The sequence below is a fragment of the Arachis ipaensis genome, chromosome B01, assembly GCF_000816755.2.
Source record: "Arachis ipaensis cultivar K30076 chromosome B01, Araip1.1, whole genome shotgun sequence".
Taxonomy (NCBI): Eukaryota; Viridiplantae; Streptophyta; class Magnoliopsida; order Fabales; family Fabaceae; genus Arachis; species Arachis ipaensis.
Window position 1 is genome coordinate 106,941,247 of NC_029785.2, and position 14,146 is coordinate 106,955,392.

Consider the following 14,146-nt stretch of genomic DNA (forward strand, 5'->3'; position numbering starts at 1 on the left):
ACTTGTCTGTTGCAGTATTTATAAGCTTTCCCTTTCCCTTCTTTGGTGGCCATCATGAAAGAAGAGGAAAAGAAGAAAAGTAACCCAAAAATAAAGATAAGAAAATAAATAAAGTATGGGTGGGTTAATACCAAATAATAAGGGTCTCAATTACATGGTAGCTACAACATACAAGTGAGAAAACAATAGAAGCACATGGCATACCAGTGGTGCAAAATTTGCAACAAAGGGGTGGAGTGTGGGTAATAAAAGACAGTATAAGTTCATATCAATGCAAGAGAAGTACAGGGATCATAAAAGATTGACATTGACAGAAAAATAATATCACCCAACATTGTAAAACAAGTCACTAAGCACCAAAATAATACCAGAAAAGATACAACAGTTGAATAAGAAAATTTAACACCAACGGAAAACTAATAAATTAAAAAAATAAAAATATGCACAAAATTAAAATGCAATGAATGAAAGTATGCAGATAAATTAAGCAAAATAGAATGAAAGAAAAGAAGGATGAGAAGTTAAAGAGATGAAGAAAAAGAAAGTAAGAAATGAGGAAGAAAGAATAAGAAAAGATAGAAGAAAGAAGAAAGAATGATAATAGAAAGATAAGTAGGATTGGAGAAGAAAAGATAGGAATTCTGGCGCTGATCTAGATAAACTGTGCGTCGCATGCAATGTGGACGCGTGGGGCACGCGTTCGTGTGGTTGGCGATATTTTTCAGATGACGTGGACGCGTCAGGAACGTGGACGCGTGACATGATTTGTGCTATTGGCGCGAGTGCAGCCTCGCGCACGCACGACTTTCTGTTTCGTACGCATATTGCCAAAATTTAGGGTGACGCGTGCACGTGGGTAACGCGGTCGCGTGAATGGCCATATTTTGAAAAATGGCGCGGACGCATGGGGGCACGCGTTCGCGTGATAGGGCTTGTGCTTCCAGCACCATTCCAGCCCCACTCCATCATAACTCTTTGCCATACACCTCTTTACGTCGATTTCGCAGGGTCACGCGTGCGCATGGGCGACGCGCACGCGTGGGAGGCTAATTTTTCAAATGACGCGAACGCATCAGGGACGAGTTCGCGTGGGCGTAGTTGTGCCTAAGGCACGCCTCCAGCCATGCTCCTGCGTGACTCTCTGCCCCTTTTCTTCTTGGTTTGAAAGCACGTATGACGCGGACGCGTCAGCGACGCTTGCGCGTCGCATGCATTTTTTTTTTATTTTTTTTATGCAGTATGCATAATGCAAAATGCAGAATGCAGATGACTATGCAGAAATTATGATTGAACACCAATGAAAATAAAATAAAATAAAACTAAGAACAAAAAGAAAAGAATATACCATGGTGGGTTGTCTCCCACCTAGCACTTTTAGTTAAAGTCCTTAAGTTGGACATTTAATGAGTCCCTTGTTATGGTGGCTTGTGCTTGAACTCATCCAGGAATCCCCACCAATATTTGTAATTCCAATGGCCTCCGGGATCCCACACTAGTTGCATATAGCCTTCAAGCAAGTTAAAGCAAGTGACAAGGCCCGAAGAGTGTTGATTGCCAGAATGAATTCTGGGGTCCCAAACCTTGCTTTTGCATCTGTCTTCTTGTTGATCATCATTTTTCTACTTGGGTGGTGAACAGTCGGAATTCTCACGGAGACATCCAAATAATTTCCTAGACCCATTCAATTGAGAATTATACCAACCCTTATACTTCAATTTGGAGCATGCAACCATATTGAACCTTGCATGACAACTGTTGCCACTTACCATCTCTCTCTTACTCTTATAGCCACAAAGAGCTCTAAGTTGCCCATCCGTCTCAAGCAAAGCATATTCAAGTGGGCTAATTAAGCTTAGAGATGAAAGATTTACCCACTTGAATGAAGGAATAGACGGTGATGGCTTTGGGGGAGAGGTCTCCAACAACTTTGGCAAGGTGATTTCCAGCTCCATTCCCTTAAGCTCTTCCTTGACAACTTCCACCTCCTTGCAAGCTTCTTCAATTTCAACCTCTTCCTCTTGGTAGCTTTCTTCCAATTCGATCTTTTCTTCATTGTTCACCAAGGGCATGGGAGGTTGTGGTTCTTCTTCTTCTTTAATCTCCATGTCAAGTCCAATGGAGGATTCAAATGTAGATAAGAATTCATCAATGATTGAATCCATCTCTTAATTATCCCCTTCAAAGTCTTCAACCATGATATGCCTTGGAGGTTGCACTACAACAAATAAGGCCTCTAGCAACGCCAAATTTTGCAACACCTTAAAACCATTCTCTTAGATAGGTTTAGACAACGGTTTTTTATAGTGTTGCTGTTGAATTCAATTTTTCAATTTTTTATAGCAACAAATTAAAACCGTTCTCTTTGACTATTTTAAAGAACGGTTTTATAACCGTTACCATGATTTGTATTTAAGCAACGGTTTTTTATCGTTGTTTAAATAATTGTACAAAGAAAACGCATAAAAACCGTTGCCGAAATGCTACACTTTAAAACCGTTCTATTAGGTGGTCTTAGACAACGGTTTTTACAATGTTGCTGTAGAAATTAAATTTTTCATTATGCCATAGTAATGAAATAAAACCGTTCTCTTTGACTACAATTAATTTTAAAATTATTAATTTTATCAAAATATGTATATCTATTCATATTTATCTTTCCTAATGTCTAATACTAATTCCCCAAATCACTAAATACCCAATTAGAAACCCTGGAACCCCATCCCTTTATGAGAAAACGCAGAGAAGAGAGAAGGAAGCGCGAGGAGTGGGAGAGCTCGCACCGCACCTCCATCGCTGTTGACCCGTCGAAGCTAGCGCGAGGGAAGAGAAGGAAGGGGCGCTGTCTCGCGCCGTCGCCGTCGCGCCTCGCTACCGTCGCCACGGAGACCGCCATCATCGTTGATTCGTGCTCGCCAGAGGAAGCCGCTGTCCCCGCTGTAACGCGTGCGAGAGGAGGGAAGTCGTGCGTTGTTGCCGTCGCCGTTTCTGCTCGGGGTTGTGGTCACCGATTGGTTTCGTTGCTGCTGAAGAAGAAGACGCGTCCGAGACCAGGAAGAGTGACGCGCGAAGGAGGCTGTAACGGAGAAGGAGGTCCATCACCGTCATGCTTCATGATCACCGTAGGTTACTCTGCCATTGCTGTTCTATTCTGCTTTTTCCTGGTAGCATTGAGTTATGTTCTGTTGCCATTATTTGATTTGGTAATTAGCTCTCTGAAAATGTTGTTCTGGTTTTGTTTTGATTTTAATATTAATTTTATATTGATTTAGTATAATGCTGTGTGATTTTGATTTGGAATTGGTTCTCTGGAAATGCTATTTTGATTTTAATTTGATTTTAATATTGATTTGGTATAGTGCTATTCTGATTTTGATTTGGTAATTGGTTATCTGAACATGTTGTTCTGATTTTTTGTTATTTTTAATATTGATTTTGGTCAATGCTCTGTTTTGGTCATTGATTTAAAATAGAAAAATATTACCACAATTATTTTGAGTCTCTTTGAACTGTACAATGCAAATAAGTTTGATTTTGTTGTTAATTTTTGGATGTCATAAATCAGAAAAGTGTTTTGGTTCACTAAGTATAGTGAATCTGTCTATTTGTGCCGGTAGATAGGTTGAAGGTGCTTTTGTTACGTGGTAACTAGTGTCTTTGATCGGTTTTGTTTGATTTATAGGTGCTAATGCTAGTGTGTAGTCATGAAAGTGATAGTAACATTAGTATTAGAGTTATGATTATGAATTACTTATATTTTTATTCTTTGTTGCTGTTGTAGTTTGTCTCTTTAAAATCAAAAAAAGGGAATAAAATAGTCCGTCTCTCTGTAGCTGTCAGTATCTTAGACATTGAGCTACACTACAGGTAAAGAGCAATTGGATGAGAATAAAGGAGATAATATAGAGGAGCAGGACAATGATTATATTAATCCAACTGAGGCTGAGGTCATAGACAATATTGTGAAAGGTAAATTTTTGGTCTCCTTAAAAACATTTTATGACATCATTTCTCTTTAAATTTACTGTTGTGAAAGATTTATATATGATGACTTCTTTGTATAATAGGGATATATTTTAATAAATAATTTATTGGATCTATTAATTGGTTGGGGCGGCAGGGTGGGTTGAAAAAGAGTGTTTGTTGGTGAGCATGATGATGAAAATGGTTGTATTGAGTTTTGTTTTGTTACCATTATTTGATTTGGAATTAGTTCTCTGGAAATGCTATTTTGACTTTAATTTGATTTTAATATTGATTTGGTATAGTGCTATTCTGATTTTGATTTGGTAATTGGTTATCTGAACATGTTGTTCTGATTTTGTGTTGTTTTTAATATTGATTTTGGTCAATGCTCTGTTTTGGTCATTGATTTAAAATAGAAAAATATTACCACAATTATTTTGAATCTCTTTGAACTATTCAATGCAAATAAGTTTGATTTTGTTGTTAATTTTTGGATGTCATAAATCAGAAGAGTGTTTTGGTTCACTAAGTATAGTGAATTTGTCTAGTTGTGCCGGTAGATAGGTTGAAGGTGCTTTTGTTACATGGTAACTAGTGTCTTTGGTGGGTTTTGTTTGATTTATAGGTGCTAATGCTAGTGTGTAGTCATGGAAGTGATAGTAACATTAGTATTAGAGTTATGGTTATGAATTGCTTATATTTTTATTCTTTGTTGCTGTTGTAGTTTGTCTCTTTAAAACCAAAAAAAAGGAAATCAAATAGTGCGTCTCTCTGTAGCTGCCACTATCTTAGACATTGAGCTACACTACAGGTAAAGAGCAATTGGATGAGAATGAAGGAGATAATATAGAAGAGCAGGACAAGGATTATATTAATCCAACTGAGGCTGAGGTCATAGACAATACTGTGAAAGGTAAATTTTTGGTCTCTTTAAAAACATTTTATGACATCTTTTCTCTTTAAATTTATTGCTGTGAAAGATTTATATATGATGACTTCTTTGTATAATAGAGATATATTTTAATAAATAACTCTATGTAATTGAGGTGTAATTGCTATCATTTTTTTAAATAATAGTTCAGTTTACTTTCACTGCAAGCTATTTGTTTTTCTAGCTTCTGCATCTTTTCTATGTAGTCCTAGTTCATTCTTTCTTCTTTCTTCTTTGGGAAAGTTTCTAGTTGCTTGTCATTCATTGAATTAAGAGAGAAAGCTTTCACAAATGAGGCCGGTATCAATTTAAACAAAATAGATATTGCTCATAACTTATTATAATATTTTTAAATTTTTTTTATTTCAATTTCACACTTCAGTTGACATAAAATTATGTTTGCGTAGCTGCATATGGTGGGCTAGTTCCCCACACACGCACAAGTTCACACTTTATAGTTCACGTGTATATATATTGCTGCATATGGTGGGCTATTTTCACATTACAATTTATATTTTATCAAATGATAAATCTGTCACTAAAATGAGATGAATATCTGAATAGGATCTGTACTCATTAATTATATAAGAAAAGGTACATGTACATACTATGATATGATATAAGAAAAGGATCTCTCTGACTCTTTTTACACTTTGACTTTAATTTTTGAAGCAGATTCTAGTTTCCTACGTAGCTGGAATAAATCATTAGCAATAGTGAAATTATGGAATTTTATTCATTTGGCTAAATGGATGAAGCTGTTTTTTTTTCAATTAAATATATATAAATCAATAAGAGAGGGATGGTATATAATGCTAAAAATATTAATGTTTTAGTCTCTTTGAATATATTATGGTAATTTTAATTAGTCTTTTTGTATAGAGACAACAATGAAAAAAACACGAGCACCTATACAATGCTTGAAGATTCATGCAAGACAGTTGGAAGATAAAGAAGAAATTACTCTAGATATTGAAGAAGAGGCAATTGGTCCTATTGATGAAGCTGTAAACAACTCGAGAAAGTTTTTGGGCACAGTAGCAAGGAATTCAGATTTTTGTCCATTAATTTATACAAACTGGAAGGGGATTAAAGATAAAGAAGCTATTTGGGAATATGTTCAAGTGAGAATATTAGTCCTGTTTATTTTAGAAACTTAAGGAAATGTACACATATTTTATTCTTACTAACAAATAATATAATGTGATTTTGGATCTTACAACAATTTTTGTAAGTCAAATTTGATGGGAAATGTTCAATTATTTTTCTCTAGTGACTTGATTCAAATAGTTTAGATTATTTATTGAAACTAAATAATAAAAAAAATTGAAATTAAAACCGTTGCCAAATAAATGACACCAATGGTAACACTTTAAAACCGTTGCCAAAAAATGACACCAACAGTAACGCTTTAAAACCGTTGGCTTTGTGAATAATAAAACTACAACAGTTTAAAACCGTTGTCTATTCAGCTATGGTTTTAAACCGTTGGATCATGAAAGAGAACGGTTTAAAACCGTTGCTTATTGAGTAACAGTTCAAAACCGTTGTTTAAAATTTTCTTTCAAAACCGTTGCCTATGTCAGTAACTTTGGCAACGGTTTTTTTTTTACCGTTGCCTTAGGTAAAAAACCGTTGCCTTTGAGCATTGGCAACGGCCGCATATACCACAGGTCAAAAACCGTTGCCGAAGCGTTGCCTAAAGTTTTAGGAACGGTTTTTCAATCTACGGCAACGGTTTTTGACTGTTGCGAAAATCCTTATTTGTTGTAGTGTTGTACACCCTCCTCAACATCAAATTTAAACTCCTTAGAAGGGGGTTCTATGACTGGGCTTTTCCATGGACGTTCCGCATCTCCTAAGTCTTCAACCACTTATTCCTCTTTAACGATTACGGCTTCCTCCAATTTTTCCAATACAAAGTCATGCTGCTTACTGTCCACCGGAATTTCTAGTGTCTCCTTCATGCTATGTTCTTCATTAGATTCTCCATATGAAGCCATGGGGGTTCCTTGAGTGTCCGAATGTCGGGAAGCTAATTGATTTATTGCTTGCTCCAGTTGATGAAAGGTTGCATGAAATTGATCAACTGTTTTCTTGAGGCGAGCCTGTGATTCCTGGGTCGATGGAGATGGACATGGTGCATATGGAAGTGGTGGTTCTTGGGAGTAATTGGATTGGAATTGGGGTGGATAATGTTTAGGGTCATATGGAGGTGAATGGTTGTAGGTGGCTTGTGAGTATGGTAGTTGAGAGCTATGTTGAGGAGGTGGTTCATTGGCATATGGTGGGGCTTGTTGGTAACTACAAGGGGGTGCACCATATCTATCATCTTGGTACGCACCTTGGAATGACTCTTGACCATAGTAATTTGGTGGAGGTGGTTTGTCACGAAGGGGTCCACCATAACTATTGTTTGGGTATGCATCGTAGAATGGTCGTTGTCCCTGGTACTTTGGAAAGTGTTGTTGCCGAAAGGGTTGATCAGATCCTCGTGGCTCCTTCCATCTTTGATTGTTTTGATCTTGATGTATGTTCCTGTTATAGCTTCCATTCCTTTCAACAACATTAGAACCAAACTCAAAGCGACGGGGGTGAGAATTCAAAGTAGCAATTAAAGACAAAAATTAATAAAAATTAATGAAAATAAACTCCTAAAACTAGAAACACTAAAAAAAAAGAAACGAAAAAGCAAATATTTACAATAACCAATAATAAGGCACACGTTTGTAATTCTCCAGCAACGGCACCATTTGGACGAACTGATTTCTGCCGGTAAAGAAATTTTATGAAAATATAATCGTGTTGTAAGTATAGTTTCTAAACCAACAGAGAATCCTTTCATACAAAAGTTTGGTTGTCACAAGTAACAAAACCCAATAAAATTTATAACCAAAGTATTTAAACCTCGGGTCGTCTCTCAAGGAATTGCAGGGAAGTATGATTTATTATTGGTTATGGAAAAATGTATAATTTTGGGGTTTTTGAAATAGGGAACAAGGAGAATAAATTAGCAATAAAGTAAATTAATTACTAGAAAAACTCTTGGCAAGGTATGAGAACTGGAAATCCCATCCTAGTTATCCTTATCAGGTGTGATGAGAATTATTTATTGCTCCCACTTAGTTTACCCTTACTAAATAAAGGAAAGTCAAGTGGACTAATTAATTTGATTCCTCAAATCCTAGTAAACTCCTATGGAAAGACTAGCTTTAGAGGGATCCAAATCAACCAGCAAGAATTCCAATTTTCAATCAACAGCTGAGTTTGACAACTCAAGTGTCACCAATTACTCAACCAAAGCCAAAAAGGGAAAATCTAAATTATTTATATCATAGAAGAAAGCAATCATAAATCTGAAAATTACTCAATGTGCATTAATTAAGAAAATCAAATTAAACATAGGAATCCATAAACCAAATTGGGAAAATAAACAAACTAAAGTAATAGAATAAATAAAAGTAGAAGAGAAATTAAATTAAAGGAACATTGAACCTGGATTGAAGAAATAACCATACTCTAAGAGAAATCATAATCCTAAAACCTAAGAGAGAGGAGAGAGCCTCTCTCTCTAGAAAAACTACATCTAAAACCTAAAATTATGTATAATGAAAGTTGTGTATGTTGTATGAATGAATGGATCGATTCCGCCACTTTATAGCCTCTAATTTGTGTTTTCTGGGCCAAAATCTAGGTAAAAAATAGCCCAGAAATTGTCCCCAGCGTTTTCTGGTATGTGCAGGTCGCTGCAGAGAACCACGCGTACGCGTCGTCCACGCGTTCGCGCGGATTGCATTTTTTCCAGGTCACGCGTCCGCGTGATCCAGGCGTGCGCGTCGCCTATCTTTGGGGAAGTTATGGCAAATTATATATCGTTGCAAATCCTCAGATGTTGGCTTTTCAACGCAATTGAAACGACCTCATTTGGACTTCTGTAGCTCAAGTTATGGTCGATTTAGTACCAAGAGGTCAGGCTGGAGAGCTTTAGCAGTTCCTTCAGTTTCTTGTATTCCTTCCACTTTTGCATGCTTCCTTTCCATCTTCTAAGCCATTCCTGCCCTATAATCTCTGAAATCACTTAACACACATATCAAGGAATCGAATGGTAATAAGAGAGGATTAAGATTAGCTAAATTAAGACCAAAGAAACATGTTTCCAATCATAGCACAAAATCAGGAAGGAAATTGTAAAGCCATGCATTTAGTACGAATAAGTGAGCAGAGAGTTGATAAAAACCACTCAAATTAGCACAGGATAAACCATAAAATAGTGGTTTATCACACTTCCTTTGGATTTGGTTTTTGCGATTAAGCTTTACCTAGGTCTTGCTGGATTGCTCGTGGGGCTTTTAATTAGTGTTGTTAGCTGCTTTATTTTATTATTAACCAATAGCGCATAAAAAGCCTGTTTATCTACACCATGCTAATACTCATGATGCTTAGTTAAATTTATGTAAGTTTTAACATATAGAATTAAGTAGGTAATTGCAAAATTATTGTATTACTGCTACTTTTACTTATGCTGATGTATGATTGCTTATCTATTGCCACTAATTACATGGGAATTCATTTTACCTATGTTGATGCATGATTGCTTTAATCCTTCTTTAAGGACCTGATTATTGATTTGTTGTGCTCGTTGCTTTCTTTTTTCTTTCTTATTTATGAATATGAAACTTTCTTTTACCTAATGGATGCAGTTTGACTATGTGGATCAAACAAGTCCTTAATGTATTGGATTGTTGACTTGGAAAAAAGGGGTAGTGATTAATGATTAATAATCTAATATTTTTATAAGCGATAGGCCAACTGCATAGATTCTACAATACCAGCAGAGTCGGTATTTGCAAGTGAAGTCAATAAACTGAAGGCGGAGCAGTTTAAGCCTTTTGAGCAAGTCACCCTTGAACCATTCAAACGGGAGCATGCCTGTGTTGTTGGTGGATACAGAATGCCTAAGAAGAAAAAAGATGCCGAGTAAATTTGTTTTTTTTAGATTACATTACATGTTTTAATATTCAGTATCTTGAGATGTTGGTGATAATATTGTGATAAAGAAATCTTAAGATTTTTATATCTACATCTTGTTCTGATAGTCTCTATTCGATAGAAGCTTTCCAAAAGAATATATAATGTAAATTTGTAAGTTCATGGTTGGGTTTCTTCTTTGTGTTAAGGCTGGTGGTTTTCACAAACTTTAGGATGAAAGTTTCAAAGCTCAAGTATGCCCTTCTTTCCTTTACTCCCTAGTATCATATATTGACTTGTGTTTAATTTATTGGTATTTGTCTTTGATGATAATAAAATTGTTTATGTTCTTAAGTAGAGTTTCTATAGTTCTATCTCTCTATAATTCATAAGTTTAATTGGTTTTTGTTTGACTTGTAGTCAACTAGAAAGTGTGTAACAAAAATCTTAACAAGATTTGAGGAGAAGATCTAGAGAAAAGTGAGTTTTCTTGCAAATTATAGAATCCTATGATGAGTGTTTTATTGAATATGATTCTTATTGATGTTGCACCTTCATCGCTAACTCCCCATGTACTTTGGCTATTCTTTTTATTTTATTTAATTTTAGTTTTTTTGGGTTTATACATCAATGAAAAATAAAGGTAAAGTGATTCCTTAAAACCTTTTGCCCACAACTTTGCATTAATATCTATTTATATTTATGTAGGAGTGCTTAGGCAAACACTGTGTTAACAATTCAAAACTCTCTGATGTCACATTCTTGGTTGAAGGTGGATATGTTGCTGCTAAATTCTTTTTTATTTATTTTTTATTTTTAAAATTTATAGTTGATTCTTGTTTATGTACTGATTTGTCCTGTTTTTCTTCTACAGGAAAAAGATTCTATGCTCGTCGAGTTTGTTTAGTCAAGTCAGATATATTTCGAGCAAGGTTTGATGGTGGTTGCAGGGTAGGCCTTGAGTATCCTTCTCCACGATCTCCTTCTCAATCCTTCTAAATTAAACCCCTAGCAATACCTTTAAACCCTATAGAGGAATTCGATAAGGAAATCTAATATCCCATTATCTCTTTATTTTATGTGCTTAAGTTCTTTTAGAATAGTAAACTTATCTGGAGAATTAAAATTGTCAGACAAGCACCACAGATTAATCACCTCTTCTTTGTGTACGATAGCATCGTATTCTTTAGAGCTACAAACTAGGACATAAAGAAAATCATAGATGTTTCCTGAATTTACCGGTTAGCTTTTTGTCAAAGGATAAACCTAGACAAATCGGAAGTTTATTTCAGCCAAAACATACCAACTAATAGGCAAATCCTCATTCAACAATAGCTTGGGATAAAGGCGTTGAATTACCATTCTAAATACTTGGGTCTCCCTACCTTTGTAGAAAGATCCGAAAGAGAAGTATTTGATTTCAGAAAAGAGTTTGGGAGAAGCTAAAAGGTTAGAAGGAGGGATACCTATCTAGAGTGGCAAAGAAATTCTCATTATAACTGTTGTTCAATCCATCCCAACCAATATTATGGGATGTTTTCTCATTCCTAAAAGCTTTTGTCAACATCTAGATGTGATTTTGTAAATTCTATTCAAAATTCATTGGGTGAGTTAGAAAAAACTGAGTAAAGAAAAAGTGGAAGGCAAGCTAGATTTTGGAAACTTTGAGGCTTTTAATCACGCTCTTTTAGCAAAGACAGACGTCTAAATTTCTTAGCAGCTAGAGTTATTAGTGCCAGATACTACACCAAAACTAGCTTCTTAGATTCAGTAGTAGGTCACACACCTAGCTATACTTTGAGGAGTATTTGGAGTAGCAAATCTATCTTAGAAATGGGAGGTTTATAGAAGGTAGAAGATGTGAGATCAATTAGGACAAAAAAAATTCACCGTAGTTGCCAACACGATCATTTTTTCTGGAAATTTACTAAAGATGGTGACTTTAGAATTAAATATGCATACCACAGAATTATATCCTATGAATAGCACTTGAGCATATCAAAAGTCACAACCAAATATAACAAATCCCACTAGAGAAACTTGTGCAAAATCCAAGCTTATTCTAAAGTCTTCGATTATGTTTGGTGAGTCTTAAAAGGCTCCATTCTGACTAACCGTAACCTGCAAAAGAAGAGAATCCAGTGCTTACCTTTCTGCCCCAGATGTTGGAGACATGAGGAAATAGAAGCTCACCTTATCAAAAATTGTGAGTTTGCCAAAGTCTTCTGGTCTTGCAATTCGAGCATCTTCCATCGCCGACGACTCAATTTCTAATTGAATCATTGCAATTTTATCCGAGCTTGACGTCGAGAGACAAGACCTCTTCTGTGTAAGTCTGCTTGCTTTGTGGAGTGCTCACAACACATACATGCTCGAGGAGAAGCTGAGACATCCTAAAAAAGTAGTTGATTTAGCAACGAGAAATCATGAAGAGTTTAAAAAGGTGCTCACCCGGTCCAACCATGGATACAAGAGCCCGACTAACCTCCTCTAGGAGCATTAAGCGCTGATAGACGGGAGAGCCCACCTACCCATCTTTGAAAAATTAATGTAGATGTTATAAGGAGTAATGATGGCTTAATTAGATTACGTGTAGTGATTCGCAATCTGCTGAGACTAATTACAGTTGCAAACACATGGAACCTAGGAGTTGGCTTTTATCCTCTGAAGCTAAAGCCTTTGCTTATGTTTTAGGCCTTAGATTGGCCCAATATTGTTATTTTTTTGAAGTAATTTTGAAAAGTGATAGTATAAAAGTTATCCAAGGTCTTAGATCTTAGAAAGAGCATGAAACTATTTTGCTACTTTAATTACTGATTGCCTTCGATTATCTAGTATTTTTCGAACCATTTTCTGTTCCCATGTCAAGAGAAGTGGTAATAGGATAACTCATGAATTGGTTCTTACCAATCCAAACATGATGTGATGGAAGAAGTCCTCTCACATTTATAATATGATCCTTTTTGACACTATGGGCATAGTTATCAGAACAGAACCAATAATTGAACTAGTCAGAATACTAGGTCACTAGGTTACTAGTTCAACTAGTGGATAACTGATTGAATCGGTATACTTAGTCTCACTTAACTAAAAATATAAAATCCTTAAAAAGTAAAAAATTAAAATTTAAAATACATGCCTTCACTAATATTTTAACAACAATCAAGTCTGACTTCTTAAAAATAGCTAATATGAAAATAGATATTAAATCTAAAGTACATTCCCATTCTTACCTATGCATTCCTTTACTAAGTTTAAAGCATAATTGGTAAAGTCAATTACCACTCAAAAGTTATGATGTAATTAAGTACTTGATAAAACAATACAAAACAAAATTAACAATGATATTAAATAAATAATCAAAAAGTATGGTGATATAAATAAGTAAAGAGACTTTGATATAGCAAAACAAACACTCCTTAATAGGATTCTCTTCAACAGAATTATGATATGCAAGTTTAAATTGGTTACTTTCGAACTCAAAAATCCAATGTTTCTTCTCTTATGTTATCCACATAGATTTACACATAACGTATTTATTTGAGATCTAAATAAATATCACAAACTTTTTCTCTTTTTATTATCTAATAAATCTAAATATTGCGAATCTTGACATTATCATCACCATCTGAAGGATTCATAGGCAACTTTAACCATGATAAAGATTCCCTTAACCCAATCCTCTTTCAAGCTCAAAACTATGCCACATAGCAGCTGCCAAAGTAAGCAATAAACCTGAATAATTTTTTCTTGATCAGCTTTTTAGAACAAATTTCTCCATCAAAACTACCACAAAAGTTATTCATCTTCATAAACTATTATCTAATTAGTATAACTAATTATCAGTTTATCTAAAACTGCATTAAAACTAAAAATACTAAGCATAAAAAATTAATAAAGATTAAATAATAACTGAAAAAATAAAACAAAACTATCCTATAAAAGCAGAAGTTGAAGTTGAGTCCAGGACAAAGCAACTTCGGAATTTGGAGCTTCAACACAACCACACGAAAATGACAACGAGGCACACGAAGGAGGCAAAGACCAGCGATGAGGCAGATGACATAGAGGAGCCAAGATGGAGGAAGCAAAGCATAGACTGGCAGCACAGAGTAAGGATAGGCGAACAGAGGCACGGAGGAAGGAGAGACGACCTCCGTTGGCTGACCGGCATGGTGCGTAAGATTGGGAGGAGAGAGAATCAATGATGACTGATAAACAAGGTTCTTAAAATTAGACTGATCATCGAACCGCTCTAGTTACTAGTTTATTAGTTTACTGGTC

The 14,146-nt window shown here is 35.4% G+C and overlaps 2 long non-coding RNA genes across 3 annotated transcripts; one reads left to right on the forward strand and one right to left on the reverse strand.

Moving 5' to 3' along the window:
• Nucleotides 8,960–11,031, forward strand: LOC107632794. Its single transcript, XR_001618711.2, has 2 exons — nucleotides 8,960–10,634; nucleotides 10,737–11,031. It is a non-coding gene; the product is annotated as an uncharacterized LOC107632794 (long non-coding RNA).
• Nucleotides 9,904–14,093, reverse strand: LOC107632788. 2 transcript variants are annotated; one of them, XR_001618710.2, is made up of 3 exons: nucleotides 12,348–12,575; nucleotides 12,056–12,255; nucleotides 9,904–11,983 (listed from the first exon to the last, which is right to left on the reverse strand). It is a non-coding gene; the product is annotated as an uncharacterized LOC107632788 (long non-coding RNA). The 2 variants fall into 2 exon arrangements; XR_002362504.1 differs by having other exon boundaries at nucleotides 12,056–14,093.